At 37.0% G+C, this 25,704-nt stretch overlaps 1 protein-coding gene across 36 annotated transcripts in view; it reads right to left on the bottom strand.

Moving 5' to 3' along the window:
• The window catches only part of MYO9A (myosin IXA), a 290,205-nt gene that overhangs the window by 249,135 nt on the left and 15,366 nt on the right, over positions 1–25,704 (bottom strand). For 4 of the 36 annotated variants that reach the window (XM_070576153.1, XM_070576189.1, XM_070576332.1 and 1 more), the window contains one exon: positions 23,476–23,775. The exons of the other annotated variants lie outside the window; for them this stretch is intronic. The gene's annotated coding sequence lies outside the window, so the exon portion shown is untranslated. The remainder of the gene's footprint in view (positions 1–23,475; positions 23,776–25,704) is intronic. 36 annotated transcript variants of the gene reach the window in all.

The raw sequence follows: 25,704 nt of genomic DNA, 5'->3' as shown, positions 1-25,704 counted from the left end.
CATGACAAGAGTGCATGTCAGCTGATCTTCATCACTAGACAGGATGTAGGAGCCCACTTTTACCTACAGTAAGTCAATGCCTGGTAAAAGCCAAACTGGGTGCTGAAAGAAGAAATATTTTGTAGTATATCAATTGAAGAAAAGGTAATGGAAGAAATGAGGTATCAGATGACACACTGTAGCACTGGGACATGGACAGCTATCAGTTTAGTCTGCTCTAATATCTGCTTTGGTAGGTAATCTACACCTTCTTCTGATGAAAGTGCTGTGTTTTCCTTTGAAGAATTACTTCTCCTCTCCTGTGATTTGACACAGTTTGAATGGACTGACCTCATCCCCTAGTCACGGGGGAAGCTGGTATTAGCTGTGACCCAGGCCAGTCAATCAGTTTATTCCATTCCCCCTAGGAACAGTACATTCTACACTGCATTCCCCCTGCTCACTGACATTCTACACTGGAACACTGCTGTAACTATTAGGAAAGAAGCATTTTTTTCCTACTATGGTTGCTAATCTAGAACAATGTAAACCTAGAGCTATGGGCAGGCATCTTCCCTGAATACACAGAATAAGCCTCTCTGCAGTAAAAGAAAATGAACTAACACACACAGCAAAGCCTTATCAATATTGTTTGGGCCACTGAATCCAGCTGTGCTTCAAATAAACTCAATCACTGAACTTCCTTGTTAAGTGTGCCCATCAATCCTCTTTTATTCCCTGCATCACTCTGAGTTGGTTTTCTGTTCTCTACAATCAAAAGAGCCCACTACAACAGGTAGCATTTCAGTGCAATTCCCTTTGAAAATATAGGTATCCCTTGTTATCCAAATTCCTGACATCGAAAAACCTCACAATCTAAATTTAGGAACCAGATATATTTGAATAAACTTTTAGATTGTTCCTTCACTATCATGCTATTTGCTACCCAAACTTGGGTAACCAAATAGATTCCAAGGCAGTACCCCCTGACATCCAAATTTCACTATCCAAACTGAAGAATTAAACAGATTTGGATAGTGAAAGATATTTACAATGTCAGCCATGCACAAATATGGAAAGGAATGTACAATATAATGTCAAATAAAAAAACATACAATATATAATTGTATGTAAAGGTGCACATATATTAAAAATGTACCAAAAAAATAGCCTTTGGGGACATCTTCAAAATTTTCCTTTATAGTTTTCATCAAAAACTAAGTTCGACATGCATTACCTCATTCGAGTTGAACAGCACTTTCCTGAGACAGGGAATAACAATTACCTTTCAAATCAGAAAATTAAGGCTTAAAAAGCAAAAAAATCTATGAAAACACTTTATGATAAAGATAGCATTTCAAATCAGCAGGGAAAAAGGAGATTACTCAATGATGACGTGAGGATAAATGACTGACTGTGAGAATAAAACTACACATATAAAGAATTAAGCACATTACTGGCACTTATATAGCAATCAGACATTGCTATATCTTTTATGAAGAAAATTATTTAACACTTTTTATTCCCTATCCCAAGGTAGTTACTTCAAAAGTATATGCTAACAGAGGGAAACAATGTGGTGAGACAGTTGCTGTGGTCAGTAGGGTGTGGTTCCGAATAGGCCAGCTTACGATGTTATTCACTGGACTGAGTTAGCAGGGACTAATTACAGAGGAAAACTGTGGCAAAGACAGAAAACAGTCAGGGAATACAGAGTTTCCTTTAAATTGGAAGTTCAGTTAAAAAGATAAAAAGAAATGACCAAAGATTTTTAATGCAGTTTTGTGTCTGTGTGCTAACAAAATTTAATTTTCAAAGATTCTAGATTGTTGTTTTTACTTTTTTATCAAGTTCTCAAGGTTATTTTCCAAGAAGAAAAAAAAAGTATCCTCTCTCTTTATACTTGCTTTATCATAGGGATCTACTGATGAATGTTAGTAAGCAGGATCATTAATTATCATTCAGTAACAAGAGGAGTGGAGGAATAGAATCAGGCAAATGCATGTCTAAAAAATAAAATCTAGCTTCACTGAAGAATAAAATAACTCAAAGCAAAGGCCTCACCAGTACATATTAAGAAGAGAACATTCTACTGTCTGGGGCCAGCCTGGTGGCATACCGGTTAAGTTTGCACACACTGCTGTGGCAGCCCAGGGTCACCAGTTTGAATCCCAGGTACAGACCCAGCACAGCTCATCAAGCCATGTGGTGCCAGGCATCCCACATATAAAATAGAGGAAGATGGGCAAAGATGTTAGCTCAGTGCCAATCTTCCTCAGCAAAAAGAGGAGGACTGGTGGCGGCTGTTAGCTCAGGGCTAATCTTCCTCAAAAAAAAAAAAAGAGAACATTCTACTGTCAAGGCAGGATCCATTCGAGAAAACAATACTGATTTGTGTACAGCTGTAAATTTCATGGGGAGAGAGCTACTATTTCAAACTTATTTTAGAAAAATAACTCTGGGAAAGTGGTGTTCAAGACCTAATATTCATGTTTCTTCATTTTTTGGTACTTACAATTAAAATGTTCTAAAAATCAATATAGTTATTACCATACTAATGTACAACCACATTTATAAACATATATGTAACTTACTTAGATTTATAAATATTCGTATTTTTAAACTTTGCAAACTATGTGTTTTGTAATGATTTTTTTTCCCCAAAAGTCCCCAGATACTCTTTTTTCAAACCATTGCCTCCTCTTCCCAGGCATACAACTAGACTATATTTCCCAACCTTTCTTACAGTTAGTTACATGTGGTCATCTGACCACGTCCTAAGCCAATGGTATGTGGGCAAGGATGATACACATCTCCTTCAGGCTGAGCCAAATAAGGGCCCCTAAAAAAAGGGTGAGCCTTTCCTTGTCTGCTGCAAGAATGGAGAGGATCCAGGGAAAAGCTCCAAGATCCAAAGGGATATAGAGCCGCTAGATGGAAGGACCCTGGGTCCCAAAAGACCACATAGAGAAGAGCACCCACCAACACTCCATCCCCATGTACCTACATTTTACTGTGATATAAATAAGAAACAAACTTTTATCGTGTAGAGCCACTGATATTCAGGGTGTGTCTAGTTACAGCAGTTAGCCTTCCCTGACTAATGCATTACCACAAAGTTTTCCAACCCCTCCCCTGTAAGGAGATTTCTCTTATATTCAATCCATCAATAAGTACTATTGGTCTGCCTTTAAAATACATTGTGAATCTAACCATTTTTTTTTACCATTCCTATCTCTAGCACTTAGTTCAAGCCCACTGTCATTCTATCATCTGAGTTAGTGAAGGAGTATGATAAATCTTGCTTCTATCATTGTTCCACTACCGTCTGTTTTACAAACAACAGGCAGAGTCATCCTTTTTAAAGGTAAATCAGATCACGCCACTCTTCTATTCAAAACTTTCAATGGCTCTCCACAAAACAAATAAAATTGAAACCTCTCACTGTGACCTAACTTCATCTTTCCCTCACTCTACTCCACTAGAGCCTCACTGGTCTTTTTTCTGTGTTAAGCTTATTCCTGCTTCAGGACCTTTACACTTCCTTCCTGCTCCCTCTGCCTGGACCTTCTTTCTTATCATTGAGGTCTCTGCTCAAATGCCAACTTCTCAAACAGGCTTCTTTACTACCCTCTTTAAAATAACCCTCTATCCCCACTCTATTCTCCTTATCTCGACTTATATTTAATCAGAAACTTGATACACTACCTGGAATTATATTAGTATTTGTTTGTTTTTTTGTTTATTGTCTGACTTGCCCACTGAACAATAAAAGACTTCATCTTTTTCATCACAGGTATCCACAGCTCAAAAAGACACTTGGTAAAGGAATAAACAAATTCACATACACATTAATTCATGTATTTTAGCAATCATTTTTATTGCTTAAGACAGTCATTTTATTAAACTTCTCCATAGCTTTTTTTCCACTAACTTTCTCATCTATTTTCAGTATATATCCCACTTTACTTGACTTCCTGTAAGAGCTATTTTCAACAATAATTTGACAATGTCTGGCTTTAAAGGTGAGCAAGTAATTCAAAGTCCTTTCCTAAGGAGGTAATCAATGCTGCTGATACAGTAAGTATATCTCACAATATATATGGAAGAGTGGCTCTTAAGAAAAGAGGATATCCAAATGGCCAATAAAGACATGAAAAACAACTCAACATCTGTGACAGATTAGATTATTGTTCAAAAATATTCACCACCTACCCTCATGTCTATTGGAGAAGTGTATCTCCCCATCCCTTAAATTTGGGCTAAGCCACATGACTTAGTTTGAAGAATAGGAGGTCAGCAGACATGACACAAACAAGGTCTTGAAATATGTTTGGCCAGCTAGCTATGCCTTCTTGTACTTGTGCCACCACCATGAGAACATGCCTCATCTAGCCTACCAGTCCCGGTAGGAAGATGAGATACACAGAGCAGAGCTGTCCCAGCTGACCCACAAAATCATGACGGAGAAATAAATACTTACCGCTGTACACCACTGGTCATTATCAGGTTGTTTCTTAAGCAGTAATAGTTAACTAACACAACATCATTAGTCATCAGAGAAATGCAAATCAAAATCACAATGGGATGCTACCAAACCTCCACCAAAATGGTTTATGCCCATGAAAAGATATGTACAAGAACATTCATTGCAGCTTCATTCATAAAATAATAGCCAAAAAATGAAAACAATCAAAATATCCATCAATAATAAAATAAACGGAATACAATATATTCCATTATTCCAATATTAAAAAAGGACAAATTGCTGACACACACAACATGAATCTCAGAGACATAAAGTTAAGTGAAAAAAGCCAGATACAAAAAGATACATACTAAATTATCCCATTTATATGAAGTTCACAAACAGGCAAAATAAATCTATGGTTACAAACTTCAGAAGCATGGCTACCTTTAGGGGAGGGGGAGTTATGGAGGTAGGGCACAAAAGGAAGCCTTATATAGTTTTATAAACATTCTATATCTTGATCTGGATGGTGGATGACTAGGTATATACACATAATTTTTAAACTGTGAACCTGAAGACTCATGCACTTTACTCTATGTCATATCTCAATAAAAAAAGGAAGGAAAAACTTTAGCCTAACTAATGAGACTGGTTATTTGAAGTTAAAATGGTATTCATGTAATAAATGTTGCTTATCAGTCTAATATTGCTATTACCGTATAAGTTAAGAATGTCTCAAAATTACACCATACTATAATCACTAAATCCCAGGGAAAGTACAAAACTTAGCATCTAATTTAAAATACCAGTCCAAATAGTTAAAACATGACCTTATTTTAACAGTTTCAAAACAAACCGATCTTTTGCCATTCTACTAAGACACCATGTGGAGATCAGACTGTAACAAAAACATGAATCTTAAACAACTTAAAATCTCTCCCTCTACAAGATATATTTCCATTGTTTGTAAAATGAGATTTTTCCCTAATACACCAATATAATATGGATGGACTACTTATGAAGCTTCTGTGCTTTTATCAATTTAGGTAATAAAATTGCAGAGCTTCAAAATATTTACTTATTCTAATAAAAGTCTTTTAAGGCTATAAAAGAAATTTTGTATAGTTTTACTCGGCAAATTTTCTATTCTGTAGCAACCCCCTCAAGTTTAATTACATAAAATGCATAGATACTCATAATTACAATACAATGCACAGTTTGACAGACTAAGAATCCTACAGTTCTTCAGAATTCTTAAAGAAAATACAAAAAGTCTATTTGCAATTGGAAAAGAAAAGAAAATTATAAATGATTTTCTTTTCTAGGTTATTTATTCTGAGGTTTCCTTTTACTAGTTCAATGATATCTGCCTACAAGACTATCAAATCACCCTTCCACAGTCCTCATGGAAAGAAAACTTCTTCAAACAGCTTTCCTCCCTAGGCTCTCATTCTCTACATAAACATATTAAGTGAACATGCATTTAGTGACTCCTATGAGCTCAGGAATGAGCTGTATCTCAGCAGTACTTTACTTCTCTGAAATACTGTAACACCTTATTTCATTCACAGCTTTAAAAAAAAAATCTCCTCTTTATTGAACATATACAGCTAGACATTGTGTTATGTGCCTTCTATGTACTACCTCACTTAATAAGAAATGTGTCCTATTACCCTCATTTACAGATGAAGAAACCAATTCCAGAGAGGTTATGTGATGTTCCCAAGATAATATAACTAGTATGTGGGCGATCTGGGATTAGAAACCAGGTCCCAGTTGCTTAACCAATAAGCTACACTTAGAACAAATAAGAAACATGATGATAATTAATAATAACGGTAAGAAACATTCATATAGCATTTACTACATGCTTAAATCATTTAATCTTCATAACAATACTAATTAAATGTGTCCTATTATTATCCCCATTTTACAGATCAAGAAATTGAAGCACATGGAGGCTGCCATTTATCCAAGGTTACAGGCCAGTGAATGGCAGAGGCAAGATTTGGACTTCAGTGGTCTAGCCCTAGAATTTAGGTTCTTTTTCTTTTTTTTAAAGATTGGCATCTGAGCTAACAACTATTTCCAATCTTTTTTTTCTTTTCTGTTTTATCTTCCCATACCCCCCCGTACATAATTGTATATTTTTAGTTGCAGGTCCTTCTAGTTGTGGGATGTGGAACGCCACTTCAACGTGGCCTGACGAGCAGTGCCATGTCTGCGCCCAGGATCCCAACCCTGGGCCACTGCAGCAGAGCACGCGAACTTAACCACTTGGCCACGGAGCCGGCCCCCGAGAATTTCAGTTCTTAACTGCTATGTTACTTTGCCTTTCATAAATTGCCTTCTGTTATAGTTGATAAGGTACATGTCTTATCTCCTCCATGAAATCATAAGCTCTTAGAGAGCAGAAGTCAAGTCTTCTGACCCTACTACACCTCAGCATCACATTTTCTCTAACATAGAGACTGGTAAATAAGGGGAAACTAAGAGACACACTGAGGTCCTAAGGAAGGCTTCTTTGCAGTAGTGATGTTTGAGCTTGCCTTGCCACTGAACTCCAAAATTGTATATCTAATTGCTTAGTGCATATCTGGTGGTATCCCCTACTAATCTATAGGCTTGTTGAGGGCAGTGTTTTTATTTCAAAAAATCTTTTTTGAATAAATATGTGAAACTCTATTATAAAGGGTCATAGCTCACAATCCCCACTATCAACAGAATCAAAAATATAAAAGGATTTCATAAGCAATTATATAATTTGTGGTAAACTACTTATCAGGCTGCTGAAATAGGAGAGTAGAGGAGTACAGTGTTAGACACTAGAAACATATATTGCTTATACTCACCAGAAAATAAGGGAGCAAAAGCAAAACAAAACAGAGAGACTTCTCCTTTTTCTTAATTCACGTATTCATAAATTTTCATTCCTTCAGTTTCTTTTAAGACATCCTTCCTTTTGAGCACCCCTTCCTTTGACTTTCATTAAGAATCAGAGACTAGGGGAGTTTATTTATGGGTTGATCCACTTATGAGCTCCATAAATGTCTGTATATTTTGGCAATCTTGTTGACAAGATACATATACTCAATGACTATAAAATGGACACCAAAATGCAGAGACTCAGCATCACTTTCCAATTCTTAAGCTTCTGCAACAAGAGTTCAGCACTTATTTAGAAACTTAGCCTAAGAATATCTTTCAACTCTACTACTTTGTCTATGGAACACATGCTTCCATAATATGACATCTTTCAGGTACTCAGTGGTTTTTCAGATGTGCATACTTCTAATGATTTGAATAGTTTCACAGGTATACTTTAAACTCAAATATGAATCCTCTGTACGAATGATTCTAAGGGGCTTTCAGAGTCACACGAGCAATAAACCCTTTTAACAGATCATCTCTTCGCATCCACTTTGGGAGCAGTCTCAGACTGTTTAGTCTTTGTCTCTACTATATTTTTTATCTGTCTTGCTTTTCTATCCTTTTAACAATGACTCTAATATTTCTTTTATTAACTACTGTTGCTTAATTCCTTCAGTCCAGACAACTTAACTGACGTTTCAAAACTCTTCAACAATTAAGCATCCTAAGCTCAAAAAATACTAGGGAAACAGGGCCGGCCCAGTGGCGCAGGGGTTAAGTGCACACGTTCTGATTCGTTGGCCCCGGGGTTTGCCAGTTCAGATCCCAGGTGCGGAGATGGCATCACTTGGCAAGCCATGCTGTGGTAGTCATCCCACATATAAAATAGAGGAAGATAGGCACGGATATTAGCTCAGGGCCAGTCTTCCTCAGCAAAAATAGGAGGATTGGCAGCAGATGTTAGCTCAGGGCTAATCTTCCTCAAAAACAAACAAACAAAAAAATACTAAGGAAGCAAATGAACAAAGTAATTTTAGATAGCAATGGGTTCTTTTTCTGTAAAAGGCCAGACAGTTAATATTTTACACTTGTGGGTCACATAAACTCCGTCACATATTTGAGTTTTTTGTGTGTTTTGTTCTACTCTTTTAAATGTTTAAAAATGTAAAAACCATTTTTAGCTCTCAGACAGTACAAAAATAGGCCACCTGCCGGATTTGGCCCGTGGGCAGTAGTTTCTCTGTCATTATAGTAGAGGGCTTAGGTATGCTATTTTAGTTATCAGTAGCACTCAGTGAAGCTTCTGGGAAGTGAAGAGAAGCCTATATGACACGAAGGTACCAACTGTGCTAACATATGGAAGAAATACTCCAGGTTCAAAGGAACAGGTAGTGCAAAATGTCTAAAGCAGAAATAAACTTGGTATGACTGAGAAACAGAGAGGAGGTTAGTGTGGCTGAAGAAAGTATACAGAAAGGAAAACGGTGAGAGATGAGGTCAGAGGTAGGAAGGGGTTGGATTGTGTAGTAGCTTGCAGTATGTGATTTTACTCTAAATGGAATAGAAAGCCTCTGAGTATTGTTTTGTTTTTTCATATACGGGGAATGATATGACATAATTTATGTTTTTAAAAGATGACTCCAATTGCTTGAAATAGAATAGATTAGGGACCGGCCCAGTGGAACAGCAGTTAAGTGCGCACATTCCACTTCGGTGGCCTGGAGTTCGCTGGTTCGGATCCCAGGTGCAGACATGGCACCACTTGGCAAGCCATGCTGTGGTAGACGTCCCACATATAAAGTAGAGGAGGATGGGCACGGGTGTTAACTTAGGACCAGTCTTCCTCAGCAAAAAGAGGAGGATTGGCAGCATATGTTAGCTCAGGGCTAATCTTCCTCAAAAAAAAGAAAAAAAAAAAAGAATAGATTAGAAAAGGGAGGGAGGAAGAAGCAGAAGCAGGGAGACTAGTTAGGAGGTTGTTGTAGTAGTCCAGGCAAAAGATAATGGCTGTTGGAAAGAGTAGTAACAGTGGAGACATAAAGAAGTAGACAGATTGGGTATGTATTCTGGACTCACTGATGGATTAGACGTGAAAAGAAACATAACACCTAGGTTTATCTGGCTGAAAAGAACTTGGTAAATAGTGGTTCTATTTACTAAAATGAGGAAGAGGAGGAAGAACAAGTTTGTTTATGTTCATTTGTTGGTGTTATTTTTGTTGCTGTTTGGAAGGGAGGGGCAAATATGGCTTAGTATGCCTTTGGCCACATTAAGTCTAAAATACCTATAGGATATCCAAGTAGAAATATTATGCAAGCAACCGGATATACAAATCTGGAAAACAAATGAGGAAAGGGCTAGAGATAATACACATCTGGTAATCATCATCATATGGATGGTATTTTAAGCCATCAGACTAGATGAACTCACATACAAAGAAACTGTAGACAGAGAAAAGGAACTATGACCAAGCCATGTGGTTGCCAATGTTTAGTGGACCAGCAGAGAAAGAAGGGAAGTCAAAAATAGAGCAGCTAATGACTTAAAAACACATAGTAGTAACAGTAGTCATAGTAATAATAGTAATAATGGTTAACCCTTAGAATACTTATTATCTGCCAAACTATTCATTTGAGTCATTAAATCTAAGAACAACTTTGTGGAGGTAAGCACTATTATCACGATTTTCAAATGAAGAAACTGAAGAACAAAGGATAAACAGCCTGCTCTAGATGAGACATCTAAGCAGAGGAAAACCGCCAGGCAAAGGAAGGGTCATAAAGAGAAGTATTTCAAGCAGCAAATGAAGTCAAATAAGATTAGATAAAGGATCTATCTATTTGAAATCACAGAAATAAAATGTGACCATTTCTGTGTTCTGTTTGTGTTGTAGCTAGTTAAGTCTGGACATGTACTTCAATTTCCTAATGGGGGTAGTCTGAGAGATAAGTTAACATATAAAAAGAACTTAAAACAATATCTGGCACATAGTAAACAGCATATAAGTGTCGGCAGGCACCATTATTATTATTATTATTATTATTATTATTATTGAATATTCCATTACCTACCTACCTGTGAGAAGACATCTTATCTTTCCTATTATAAATTATTCATGGTTAGTAATCTACTTTTACATAGATCACTATGTAATCAATGTTACTACTCTATTAAGACACTGTGGAGATATAGTAAATCATCTGTTCCCAGAAGCTAAAGTTAAGCCACTGCTAACTACTCTTCAAGTGTGACCCTCCATTAAATTAGTATTTACCTGTAAAGATCATAAGATCTATACCAAGATCAACAACTTGCAACATTTGCCTTAGTTATTTAAAAATCATTTTAGTGGCTCCTATAACTAAGAAAAGTCACTAAGTGTACCTATCTCAACCAATTACCACCACAATTACCAGGGTCCATGGAACATCAAAAAATCATAACCAAGTAATGCACTGGGCAACAATCCTCAGATCTAGGTATACCCCCTGATCTAGTAAATTTATTCCATAGAGCCAACACATCACTCCTATTCACATCTCAAGGGAATCTAAATTAAAACATCAATGACAGTCTCAAGAACTGAAAGAAGAAATCAGGAAGAGCCACATTTTCAAACAAACAAATACGTAAACTATAGCTCAGATTAGCTGTTTAGCAATGGTTCATCATGGCAACGATTTTATAGCAAAAGCCCATAGGGAGGCAAAAAAAAAAAGGAACACTGATAATACAGTAATCTTCCTCTGTTTGGACAACTTTTACAGATGGAACTGAGGTGTCTAACAGAAAGCAACCAACAGGAAATGCCAACAATGACAGGTAATATGTAAATCTGGTATCACAGTCTGCTGAAATTAAAGACTCTACACAAAATTCTGAAAAGAAAAGTAGCTGTGTGACCTGGGAAAGCTATTTAACTTACAATATTATTTACCGGCATTTAATTATGGTCTAGCGCAGGTCTAGTGCAAGTTTTCCTGTAAAGGGCCAGACAGTAAATACATCAAACTTCATAGGTCATATGGTCTCCTCCCAACTACTGTACTCAACTCTGCCTTTGTGGTGAGAAGACAGCCATAAACAAAAACTTGTCCTCACATCACCTGGCTTTTACTCATAAAAGCTGAAATCCAGAAAAAAATTTAACTGATGGAAAGTTAGATTTGAGTAGGTATTCCTGTGTGATAATAATAAAAAATTAATCATTCTCCCTATAGTTTATATCATGGAAATGAAAAAGCAAAGTTATAAACTTCATTCTCACAGTTCTTTTTATATATAATATTCACGTACAATAAAAATTACAAGATGTTCAAAAAATTACGAAAATGTGATGCACAGGCAAGAGAAAAAAGTCAAAAAAACCCATACATGACCCAGATGTGGGAATTAGCAGAGTTTAAAATAAATGTTATAAAGATATATTTGAGAAAAATATGGATTTAATATATTTTGGCAGAGAAATGGGAACTCTATAAAAGAGCCAAATGGAAATTCTCAAATTAAGAAATACAATATCTGGGGGCCGGCCCGGTGGTGCAGTGGTTAAGTTCACTCGTTCCGCTTCGGCAGCCCAGGGTTCACCAGCTCGGATCCCGGGTGAGGACATGGCACTGCTTGGCAAGCCATGCTGTGGCAGGCATCCCACATATAAAAAAGTAGAGAAAGATGGGCACGGATGTTAGCTCAGGGCCAGTCTTCCTCAGCAAAAAGAGGAGGATTGGCAGCATATGTTAGCTCAGGGCTAACCTTTCTTAAAAAAAAAGGAATACAATATCTGAAATAGAAAGTATGCTGAATAGGCTTAACAATAGATAAGACACAGAAAAGATCACTGAGTTCAAGAGATCAATAGAATTACCCAAACTAAAGTATAGACAAAAAAGAATTAAACAAAAAGGTTTAGGATTAGACAGTCAGAGATCTCTGAGGCAATATCAAACAGTCTAGAAAGAGATGAAAAAGAGAATGGTACAGAAGAAATATTTGAGGAGAAAACGGCAGAATTTTTTCCAAAATTGATGTAAAAATAAACCCACAGACCCAAAAAACACAACAAACTAAATAAACAAACAGAAAATTACACCCAGGTACATCTAATAAAACTGTTTAAAATTAAAAATAAAGAGAAAATCTTAAAAGTATCCAAAGAAAAAGGACAGATTACATTCAGGGTAACAAGAATGACAGCTGATTTGCTCTCAAAAATAGAAGCTAGACCACAATTGACAGTATGTTTTAATTGCTGAAAGAAAAAAACTGACAACCTAGAATTCTAAACCTTGCAAAAATATCCTTTAAATACAAAGATTAAAACAAAGATATTTTCAGACAAACAAAAGCTGAGAGAACTCATCACCAGTAGACAAACAAGAAATACTAAAGGAATGTCTTCTGACTGAAAGAGAATAATCTCGAATATAAGTCTGGATCTGCAGGAAAGAAAGAAAAATGCTGGGAACAAGAAGGGTATGTCGATTCTCACCACTTCTATTCAATACTGTATTAGAGATAACAGCCAGTGCCAGGAAGCACTAAAGGCACAAAGAAGAATTAAAACTATCTTTATTCTCAGAGAACACAATCTTATACACAGAGGATCCAGAGGAATAGTCAAACTACTAAAACTAACAACTTATCAAGTTCAAATAACACAAGTACAATATACACAAATCAAGTAACAACAAGACAATTGGAAAAATGAAATTTAAAAAACAATACCATTTATAATAGAATCAAAAACATTTAACAATAAAGTTAGCAAAAAGATGTGAAAGACTTCTAACCTGAAAATTACGAAACTCTGCTGAAAGAAACTGAAGAGAACCTCAATATATAGATATACCATACTCAAGAATACACAGACTCGATACTATTAAGATGCAAACGTTCCCCAAATTGATCTACAGATTCAACACAATCCCCAATCAAAATCCCAGAAAGTTATTTTGTGAATATATACTGATTATAAAGTTTATATGGGAAGGCAAAAGACCCAGAATAGCCATGATAATATTGAAGGAGAAAAACAAGGTTGGAGAAGCAAATGACAAGACTTCAAGACTTATCTTTTCTAAGCTACAGTAATCAATACAGTTGATATTGCCAAAGGAAAAAACAAACGGATTACTGGAACAGAAAAGAGAGCCCAGAAACAGACCTACACAAATGTAGTCAACAGATTGTTGACAAAGGAGCAAAGGCAATTCAATGGAGAAAGGATAATCTTCTCAACAAATGCTGGAACAAGTGGATGTCTACACACACAAAAAAATATTTTATATAGATATAAACCTTACATCTTTCAGAAAACTTAACTCAAAATGGATCACAGACCTAAATGTAAAACAAAAACTATAAAACTCTTAGAAGATAGCACAGGGGAAAAAATCTAAATAACCATGGGTTTGGTAATGACTCCTTTTTTTTTTTTTTTTTTTTTTTTGCTGAGGAAGATTAGCCCTGAGCTGACATCTGTGCCAATCTTTCTCTACTTTATATGTGGGTTGCTGCCACAGCATGGCTGATGAGTGTGTAGGTCTGGACCTGGGATCCAAACCCACGAACCCAGGCCTCCAAAGTGGAGCATGCCAAACTTAACCATGAGGTCAGCGGGCTGGCCCCTGGAAACGACTTTTTAAATACAACACCAAAAGTAAAAGCCATAAAAAGAAAAAACTGATAAATCAGACTTTATTAAAATCAAATTCTGCTCTGCAAAAGATACTACTAAGAGAGCCGGCCTTGTGGCTGAGTGGTTAGGTTCGTGCACTCTGCTGCAGCGGCCCAGGGTTTCACCAGTTCGAATCCTGGGTGCGGACATGGCACCACTCATCAGGCCATGCCGAGGTGGTGTCCCACATGCCACAACTAGAAGGACCCACAACTAAAAATACACAACTATGTACTGGGGGACTTTAGGAGAAAAAGGAAAAATAAAATCTTTAAAAAAACAAAAAAGATACTACTAAGAGAATGAAAGGACACGCCACAGACTGGGAGAAAATCTTTGCAAAACAAATATCTGATAAAGGACTGGTATTCAAACCATACAAAGAACTCTTAAAACTTAATAATAAAAAAAACAAGCAATCTAATTAAAATGGGAAAAAGATCTGGATTTCTCACCAAAGATATACAGATGGCAAAGAAGCATATGAAAAGATGATTAACATCATATCTCATTAGAGAATTTAAAATTAAAACAATGAGATAGTACTACACACCTAACAGAATGGCAAAAATCCAAAACAACGTCAAGGCCAAATGCTGGTGAGGATGTAAAGCAAGAGGAATTCCCATTTACTGCTGGTAGGAATGCAAAATAGCACAGCTGCTTCGGAAAAGAGTTTTGCAGCTTCTTACCAACTAAACATACTCTTAACATACAACCCAGCAATCACACTCCTTGGTGTTTACCCAAAAGAAGTGAAAACTAATGTCCACACAAAAATCTGTACACTAATGCTCACAGCAGCTTTATTCATAACTGCCCAAACTTGGAAGCAACCAAGATGTTCTTCAAAAGGTGAATGGATAAACTATGGTATCTATACAATGTAACAGTCAATGATAAAGAGAAATGAGCTATCCAGCCATGAAAATACAGGGAGGAACCTTAAGTGTATATGACTAAGTGAAAGAACCCAATCTGAAAGGGCTTCATACTATATGATTCCAATTATACGACATTCTGAAAAAGGCAAAAATATGACGACAGTAAAAAAGATCAGTGGTTGCCAGGGTTTGGGAAGAAGGATGGAGGGATGAATAGGTGAAGCACAGGCGATTTTTAGGACAATGAAACTATCTGATATGATACAATAATGGTGGACACATGTCTTTATATATTTTTCAAAACCCAGAGGATGTACAACACAAAGAGTGAACCCCAATGTAAACTATGGACTTTAATTAGTATTGGTTCATAAATCATGGCAAACAGACCATACTAATGCAAGATGTTACTAATACGGGAAACTGGAGGGATGGGGTGAAGAGGTATATGGGAACTCTCCGTACTTTCTGCTTAATTTTTCTGTAAACCTAAAACTGCCTTTTTTTTTTTTTTGAGGATGATTAGCCCTGAGCTAACTACTGCCAATCTTCCTCTTTTTGCTGAGGAAGACTGGCCGTGAACTAACATCTGTGCCCATCTTCCTTTACTTTATATGTGGGATGCCTAAGACAGCACGGCGTGCCAAGCGGTGCCATGTCCACACCCGGGATCCGAACCGGCGAACCCCAGGCCGCGGAAGCAGAATGTGCGAAGTTAACTGCTATACCACCAGGCCGGCCCCTAAAACTGCTTTTTTAAAAAGAAAAAAGTCTATTAATCAAAAATAAATTTTTAACAAATTTTTATAAAATCATCAACTCGTACACTCTAAGATTTAGGCATTTTTCTATATGTAAATTATACCTTAATTTTCAAAAATGAAATACTGAACGGTTCTTTAGATCTTTCATTTAAAAATGGATATAGAACAAAGGTCATAATGATACATTTATGTTTTTTAAAACAAGATGATGTATGTTCTACAAGTGCATATATATGTATATAAGTAAATGCATAGACAACTATGTGAAAAGATATATAACAAACTGAAAAGAGCAGCTCTAGGAAGGTAACAGTATGGCAAAACCACTGGGAAGGGAACAGGATGGAAGGATGGGAGTGGGTTGGGTATGCCTGATCTGTATGTCTTAATCTTTGTTAGGAGAATCTACATTAATTTTTTAAGTTGGCTATTTCTAGGTTTTAAGAACAGGCTTCAGAACTTGAAGAAAAATTTCAAAATGTTTTCTAAACTTTTAAAAATAAACAGCCTTGGCATAGGGGTCAGCCTGGTGGCACAGCAGTTAAGTTTGCATTTTCCGCTTTGGCAGCCCAGGGTTGCTGTTCAGATCCCGAGTGCGGACCTATGCACCATTTATCAAACCATGCCATGGCAGGCGTCCCACATATAAAATAGAGGAAGATGGGCATGGATGTTAGCTCAAGGCCAATCTTCCTCAGCAAAAAGAGGAGGATTGGCAGTGGTTAGCTCAGGGCTAATCTTCCTCAAAAAAAAAAAAAAGAATAAACAGCCTTGGCATAAATTAACACTGGATATAGGTTTTTATCTGTAAATATTTCCACACTTACAAGGAATTTTAAATCACTCAATTGTGATTGACCAGACAAGAACAAGTACTATTTGCTGATTCCTAGTTTATCAATAATTCCATCCCTACAATGATTATGGTATTTCCATTGTACCCTCTTCTTTCATAACTTAGCTGACTCCTAGGCCCTTCCCCCCATCAAAAAAAAAAAACCTGGTGTAGCGTATGGCACTCTGGTGAACATCACACTAGTAAAATTGTAATACAACATTCTACAGCATCCATTATTTCAGAATATGCAAAAAATTGATCTGAGATATGCTATTGTGACATAGTTAAACTAATAATGTACCAGATCATCAAAACTATCCCATGATTGTCTTTTCTTTCTTACAGTCTTTTCCACTATGCCTTTCTCTAGACAAAATTTACCCTCTGTTCTGCTGTTTGGGTTTTCACTACTGCTGTTCTAGGCTGAATTGTGTTTCCCCAAAATTCGTATGTTGAAGCCCTAACCCCTAATATGACTGTATTTGGAGACAGGATCTTTAAAGAGCTAATTTTGGTTAAACGAGGTCATCAGGTTGGGACCCTAATCCAATAGGACTAGCATCCTTATAAAAAGAAGACTTGTGAAGGATGGATGTGCATAGAGAAAAGGCCATGTGAAGATGCAGCAAAAGGTGGCCATCTGCAAGCAAAGGAGAGGCCTCAGGAGAAATCAAAGCTGCCAACACCTTGATCTTGGACTTTCAGCTTCCAGAACTATGAGAAGATAAATTTCTGTTGTTTAAGTCACTCAGTCTGTGGCATCTTGTTATGGCAGCCCTAGCAAACTAATACAACTATACAGCAGTCTTTGGTAAACAATTATTAATACATCATAACTTGGCACTGTATTATAATGAACTCTATAGGATACTAACTCTAGTTTTCTACCATGGCCTAAGAAGTACAATCCTCTTTGTGCCTGGTTGTCATATATGTATGGCTTTCTTTTCCCAACAGAGCTTCAAATATTACACTCAAGTTCCCTTCTCTTCCATCCCCTCAACAGTGATCATCTCTGTCTGATTTCTTTTTTTCCTCCCCAAAGCCCCAACACATAGTTGTATATCCTAGTTGTAAGTCTACTATGCGGGATGCTACCACAGCATGGCTTGATGAGCAGTGTGCAGGTCCGCACCCAGGATCTGAACCAGCATACCGCAGGCTGCTGAAGCAAAGTGCATGAACTTAACCACTCGGCCACAGGGCTAGGCCATCTGTCTGATTTCTGCTCTTATTATTTACCACTGTCAGAGGTCTATTCTCCAACACACTACCAAAAGTGTAATGAGACATATTTGCTACTTCCCACTCTGACATCTTTTTCTCCCTCACTCACTCCTTTACCAGCTGCTTCATGTATACCTCTTAGCCTTGCATTGTTGACATGAGACAATGAGAGCACTTCTAGTCAATGAACAAAGCAATAATATGCTGGTTTCTATTATTTATCTTATTGCTCACACCAGTAGGCAATTTTTTTCTGACTGTTGGAGCTCTTCCTTGAGTTGGGAAAATTCAAATGCTAATTCTGTATAGCTTATTAAAATGAAAAAACACTGCTCTTCAAATACTATCTAAAGAGAGTCCAGCTTTTACATCAATAAAGCATGTGCTAAAAGTTGATTTTTCTACTTACACTGGTTATGTCTGTGCTCATTTATCCAGTCATCCAGTCTCCCTTCCCTCACCAACAATGTACATATTTGCAAAGAATAGCCTCCCAAAGGTCAGAGTATGATCAAAGAACAGAGTATTCCTTACCAAATTACTCAGGAATTAAGCCTAAAATTTTGTTCTCATTTGAATGCTACACTGAACAACTAAGTTAACACTTCAAAATACTCATCAAATATTGCCTTACTGACTCAAGAGTCAAAACATTACAGAAAAATGGATCATTTTTATTCCTTCAAGATCTTCACCTTATCAATAGCAATGGTGCCCGATCGCTTACAGAAAAATTCAATCTTGAGTGTTTCCTTGGGTTTTGGTACTTTTAAAAAGGTCATCATTCACCATCTGTCAAAAACTATATAGTGACAATGGCTTCAAGTGGGATTCTAGAAAGCTCACCTCTATTTTGTTAAGCTGTGAGATAATGCTAAATAACTTATGGAGACTGAGTACTCATGAAGTTACTAGTTTTATGCAAAATAAAAGTGCAAGTTAATCATTATCTTACTGCATAGTAATTAGAATCAGATAACAAACCACAAATTACTTATCAGCACATCAGTAAAATTTTAGCTATGCTGAACATTTAGAGAAGTCATTCCAGAAATCTAAGTCTTTCAACAAATCAGAATTTCAGCTCTTTAAGCATTAGATGTTGTTGTTTTCAAATACTCTGGATAAAATTATTCCTACAATATATTTCTACATTTATATCCTTTTAAGCAGAGCATATTGAATATAATTTACTCATTTCTTAAGAATTGGAATCTTGTAATAAATGTCAATTTTTATGATACAGTGATATTCACAGAAACTACTAACATAGATGTGCAAAGTTGACTGGCCCTAACCTGAATATCGCCAGATTGGCTTACTTTTAGTTTACAGAAAAGCTTTTCATGCAGTCAGCATGACGACCTATAAATGTCCCTCTGTTTTCATTGCTGCTTCTAATCCACGTGACCTTAGAAACCAATACTGATTTGAATTATCTAAAATAAGTCTAACCTCTAAATGAAACCCTGAGGGACTCTCATATAAGTACAGAAATGTTAACCATATATTTTCATAAAATCTCCATTAAGCATTTAGAGATTTTTTGTTTGCAATGTAATTTTGTGGGAAAAACATGACCTTTATAGTCACACAAGGGTTCAGATCCTACTTTTAGGAATTACTAGGTGTGTAATCCTGGGTAAATAATAAACCATCTTCCCTAAATGTTTGGATACTTGTTAAAAGACATCACCGTCATCACCTAACTCACAGCTGCTAGGAAATTAAATGTGATAATGTACATAAAAAACACTGATTACTACAAAGTAGGTACAAAATTAAAAGGCCAACTTTCATCTTTGATTCATATAGTTACCACGGCAAATTTACTAAATTCTACTGTATTTTACAGAGTCAACAAATTTTCCATTTCTTTTCCAACATTTTTTTGTTCTCAAGTATGTATATATGTTGTTATACTTCCCTGCCAAAATAGCTTTTGAGTATTTTATGTCTTTCTTGTCCTCTGTAACTGAGACACTTCTCCTGCATGGTCCAGGCAGCAGAAATCCTCAAGATTGTACTGGGAATATGGGAAAGAATGTGCAATCCTAACTGCTCACATTCCTACATCATAAATAAGCTTCCTAAAGACAAAGTCTTATCTGCTACTTACTAGTAACAACTTTGGGACAAGCTACTCTATCTCTCTAAACCTTAACTTCTTCATATTCAAAAAAGAATATCAGGGACCGGCCCCGTGGCCAAGAGGTTGAGTGCATGTACACCACTTCAGCAGCCCAGGGTTTCACTGGTTTGGATCCTGGGCGAGGAAATGGCACCGCTCGTCAGGCCACATTGAGGCGGCATCCAACATGCCAAAACTAGAAGGAGCCACAACTAAAATATACAACTATGTATTGGGGAGATTTGGGGAGAAAAAGCAGAAAAGAAAAAAAAGGAAGATTGGTAGCAGTTGTTAGTGAGGGTGCCAATCTTTTAACAACAAAAAAAAAGAATATTAATCTCCAATAATATGGCCAATTACTTAGAACAAAACACTCACTGAAATTTTTTTAACTAAATAAGATAGAAAATATACATCCTTAAAAGGATCCAAGAGCTGACAATACAGTAAGGAACTAAGGCCAAAACATAAGAAAGGGCAGGAATTAAGAAAGGTGGGCAGAGTACTGAAGCCAAGTTAGCCCCTGACCAAAGCCAATTTGAGCTTTGGTTTTCACAGTCTCACAAAGATAGAAGCCAAGCCCAGGGCCCACTCTGGGTAGTGAGTATGACAGGAGACCCTATACCACAAGACTGGAACTCATAAAATGAACAAAAGTAAACCTGTCCCATGCTAACCTATCCCCTAAGAACTGCAAGGAAAGTTGCTCTGGCTCTGGCACTGAGCTGTAAAGGAAAAGGGGAAAGAAGAGATGCTGACAAGTTATAACTTTCTCTGGAAAGGGCCAGATATAAATACTTTAGGCTTTGGAGGCCATGTGGTATCTGCTGCAACCACTCAGCTCTGTCTCTGTAGCATGAAAACAGCCATAGGCAATATAGAAACAAATGAGTATGGCTTTGTTCCAATAAAACTTTAGGGGCACTGAAATTTGAGTTTATATAATTTTCACGTCACAAAATATTATGCTTTTTTACCAATCATGTAAAAATGTAAAAGCCATTCTTAGCTTGCGACCTTATAAAAATAGGTGGCACAGGCCACAGTTCGCCTTAACCACAAGACACACAGCACCACCTCAGCTACCACTACCCTACCCACACAATACACATACACACACACACATTTGTGGTCCTAATTCACATCACCTGGGTGACATACAAAAAAAAAAACCAAGGTTATAGACATCTAGAATATGCATGTACAAATGTCACAAACAATGTCCCAAAAAAAGGCATTATTTAGACCAAAAAAGAAGGAAACAAAGCACCATGAATGAGAGTAAGTAAACAAAAGATAGAAACAGATCTGCAAAAATTTTCAGATACTGGACATGATCATACACAAAATATAACTGCTTACTAATGTCAAAAGCAATAAACAAGCCTGAAAAATATCTGAAGGAGACAAAACCCATAAAAAATGACTTGGAAGATTTGAAAAAGAACTAAAAAGAACTTTAAAATTGTAAAGCACAACAATTGAAATTAAAAATAAAATGGAATAATTGAAGAAAAATTGGTGAACTAAAAGACATATCGGAAGAAATTACAGTGAAAGAAAAAAAATTAAAAAACAAGGTTAAGAAACATGTAGGAAAGAGAGAAATTCTAATATATGTAAGTTGGATATCCAGAAAAAGAAAAGCACTGAAATAGTAACATGGTGTTCTTTGAAAACAAAGAGAAATTAGTAACAAAAAGATGACTAGGAATAACAAATAGTATCTTTCACACCAATATATATCCCATCCCACATACCCTTTTGCAATGTGACGCTGACATTTTTCCCTGTGTTCTTTCCCCCTTGAACTTGGATGGATCTTTCTATCTGTCTGGACCAACAGAACGCATTGAAGTGAGGCTGAGTGACTTCCAAGGCTAGGTCAGAAACAACAACGTGGCTTCTACCTGGCACTATCTCCCTCAGAAATTCGAGCAATCAGACCACAACAATATTAAAAAGTTCCATCAAAAAATCTACATGGAAAGCAATTGAGGCAGAACTGCCAAGCTGAACCGCTCCTGAATTTCTGACCAACAAAAACAATAATAAGCCACTAAGTTTTGGGCTTAACTTGTTACGGCACAACAGATAACTAACATACTAGGAAATATCTAACTGTAAATTTAAAAATATAGTCCTGTTTTGGTGGTGAACACAATGCAGTCTATATCAAAGTATAAATATAATGCTGTACACTTGAAATTTATACAATGTTATAAACCAATGTGACCTCAATAGAATAAATATATAGTCCTAAATAATCCATGTGACAAGTAAATAAAAAATATTTTGAACTAAACGATAACAAAAATACTACATTTCAAAACTTGAGAGAAGCAGCTAAAGCAATACTTTACAGGAAAATTTATAACCCTAAACAAGTACAACAGAAAAAAACAAAAATTAGGAAACAGTCTATTCAACAAGACAGAAAAAGAGTAGCAAAATAAACCTAGGACAAGTAAAAGAAAATAACAGAAATGAGAAATAAAAAGAAAATATACAATAGAAAGGGACAACAAAGCCAGAAGTTGTGTCTTTGAAAAAACTATAAAGAAAAGCCAGAAGAATCTACAGATAATCTCTTATTAATTCTATAATTTAACAGACACAATTTGATATGTTTTATATTTCTATATACCAGCAGGAAACAATTAGAAAATAATCTTTTAAAGATATCACTACTTAAAATTGGATCAGAAAATATGAAACGCTCAGGAATAAATCTAACAAATAATGTACAAAACCTCTACTGAAAAAAATGAGACTATTATGAATCATTACAGAAACAGACAGATATCCATGTTCATAGATTGTTAAGACTCAATATTGGAAAAATGTAGGTTTGCCCTAAATTAACCTATAGAGTCAATTCAATCTCAATAAAAACCCCAAATGTTGTTTTTATGTTGGATTATTTGTTGGGTTTTTTGTGTGTGTGGAATTTGACACAGTGATTTTAAAATATATATGAAAGTGGGCCAAAAACAGCCAAGACTCTCTAGAAGACCAACAGCAAAGTGGGAAGACATGCTTTACCAGGTATCAAAACTTATAAAGTTATGGGGCTGGCCCGGTGGTGCAGCGGTTAGGTTCACATGTTCTACTTCGGTGGCCAGGGTTTGCTGGTTTTGATCCCGGGTGCGGACCTAGGCACCGCCTGTCAGGCCATGCTGTGGAAGGCATCCCACATATAATGTAGAGGAAAATGGGCACAGATGTTAGCTCAGGGCCGGTCTTCCTCAGGAAAAAAGAGGAGGATTGGTGGCAGATGTTAGCTCAGGGCTAATCTTCCAAAAAAAAAAAATCTTATAAAGTTATAAGTAGTTAAGAGAGTATGTCACTAGTATAGAAATAGACAAATAGATCAGTAGAACAGAAAAACAAGACCAGAAACAGAACTACACAAAAATGGACACTTGATATATGTCAGATGTGGCATTGCAGATCAGTGGAGGAAAGATGAACTTTTCAAAATCGATGCTGGGACAATCAAGTATCCATTTAGGGTGAGGGAAGATGAAACTGGACTTCATACTATCCACAAAATCTACTCAAGGTGAAGACCAAATTTGCGAAAGGTTACAACTTAAAAACTCTTAGAAGATAATATAGGAGAACATCTTACCTCAGGAAAGAGTTTCTTTAAAAGGATTCAAAAAGCACTAGCCAAAGTTGATAAATTCAACTATATCAAAACTGAGAGGGCCAGCCCAGTGGTGCAGCGGTTAAGTGCACATGTTCTGCTCCGGCAACCCAGGGTTTGCCGGTTCGGATCCTGGGTGCAGACATGGCACTGCTTGGCACGCCATGCTGTGGCAGACGTCCCACATATACAGTAGAGAAAGATGGGCACGGATGTTAGCTCAGGGCCAGTCTTCCTCAGCAGATGTTAGCTCAGGGCTAATCTTCCTCAAAAAAAAAAAGACTGCAAAAAAAAAAAAAAACTGAGCAATTCTGTTGATCAACAGGCACCACAGAGAGTGAAATAACAAGCCAAAAACAGAAGAAACTTGTAACAGGTATAACTGAAGAACCAATAACCAAAACACATACAGAATTTCTAAAAATCAGTAAGAAAAGCACAGACGATCTAATAGAAAAAAATTGGGCAAACAACTGGAACAGGCACATCACATAAGAAGAAAACTCACATAAGAAGACATAAAACACTAGGGAAAGTGTTCATTAGTAGTCATGGAAATGCAAACTAAAATCATGAGATACCATCACATCCTTCAGATTAGCAAAAATTAAAGTCTGACAATACCAAGTGTTGAAAATGTAGAGCAACGGGGATTCTCACAAATTGTGTTAGTGGAAGCATAAACTGAAAAAATTTTGAAAAATACTTTGCCATATGTGCATACCTCACAACCTAGCAATTCCATTCTTAGAAATTCTACAGAAACATTTGTGCACTTGCAAACATGAAACAGGTAAAAGACGACTCACCACCGAATTGTCTGTATAACAGCAAGAAACTGAAATCAACTCAAATGCCCATCAAAACTAGAAAGAATAGAGACTGTAGAAGTGACGTCAGCAACATGGTGGCATGAGCTCACCCGGGACTCTCCCTCCTCCAAATTAGAACCAAAAAGAGCATCTGCTTTCCAACCAAAAAAAAAAATCCCAAGAACAGAAATCGTCAGAGACCCACAGCAGTCAAACGATGGAAGGGGGAGAGGGTGGAGCCGCCCTCGGAGGAGGTGGCACAGGGTAGGAGAGAACTTCACTCCCTCCCCCAGAGACTGGGACTGCTGCCACGGGTGAGGGAAGGAGCAGGGGAGGGACCACGCATCCAGGGATGGTCCAGGACTCCTACGCCCATGCAGTGGAAACCCTCTAAGGGGGGAAAGCTTTGGCATGTGGGGACCCCAGCAAGCCAGGGCCCCAGGAGACTAGAGAGCGAGAGCTGACACGAATCCAGGTCAGCATGCAAGAGAAAGTGCCCCTTCTCCCCCAACCCGGCTGCGGGCCACCATCGCAGCTAAAGGCCAAGGGCTCAGAATGCACGGCTCTCAACCCCCATCTAGTGGCGACAGGCTGTAACTGCAACTGAATAATACCATCGTGCACAAAAACCGCTCCTCTACCATCCAGCAATTTATAAAAGCTCCAGTCCAAAAGAAAAACAGTAAAAATGCAGAAGTATGTCCTGAGGACTTGGAAATAGGTAAACTAAGTGAAGATGAGTTCAAAAATAGCTATCATCAAAATACTCAATGAGGTAAAGGGAAATATGGAGAAACAACTCAACGACTTCTGGAGTTACTTCACAAAAGAGATTGAAACCATAAAGAACAATCAAACAGAAATACTAGAGATGAAAAATACAATGGATCAGATAAAACAGAATACAGATTCCCTGAATACCCGTGTAGACACCAGAGAGGAACAAATTAGCATAATCGAAGATAGACAGGCTGAATGGCTCCAGACAGAGGAAGAAAGAGAACTAAGAATTAAAAAAACTGAAGAAAATCTCCAAGAAATAGCTGACTCAATGAGAAAATGCAACTTAAGAATAATCGGAATTCCTGAGAGCATGGAAAACGAAAACGGAGCAGAAAGTGAGCTCAATGAAATAATAGAAGAGAACTTCCCAAATCTAGGGATTGACAGAGGAATGTGTGTGGAGGAAGCTTTCAGATGTCCTAGATTTGTCAATGTACAAAGATCTACTGCAAGGCACACAGTAGTAAAAATGGCAAAAATGAATGACAAAGAAAGAATACCCAGGGCAGCAACACAGAAGAAAATAACCTACAAATGAACCCCTATCAGACTTTCAGCGGATTTCTCTACAGAAACCTTACAAACTAGGAGAGATTGGAGTGACATATTCAAAATT

This window comes from Equus przewalskii, chromosome 1 (assembly GCF_037783145.1).
Source record: "Equus przewalskii isolate Varuska chromosome 1, EquPr2, whole genome shotgun sequence".
NCBI lineage: Eukaryota > Metazoa > Chordata > Mammalia > Perissodactyla > Equidae > Equus > Equus przewalskii.
Note: the sequence above shows the minus strand (reverse complement) of the source record. Positions and strands in the feature narration are given on the sequence as shown.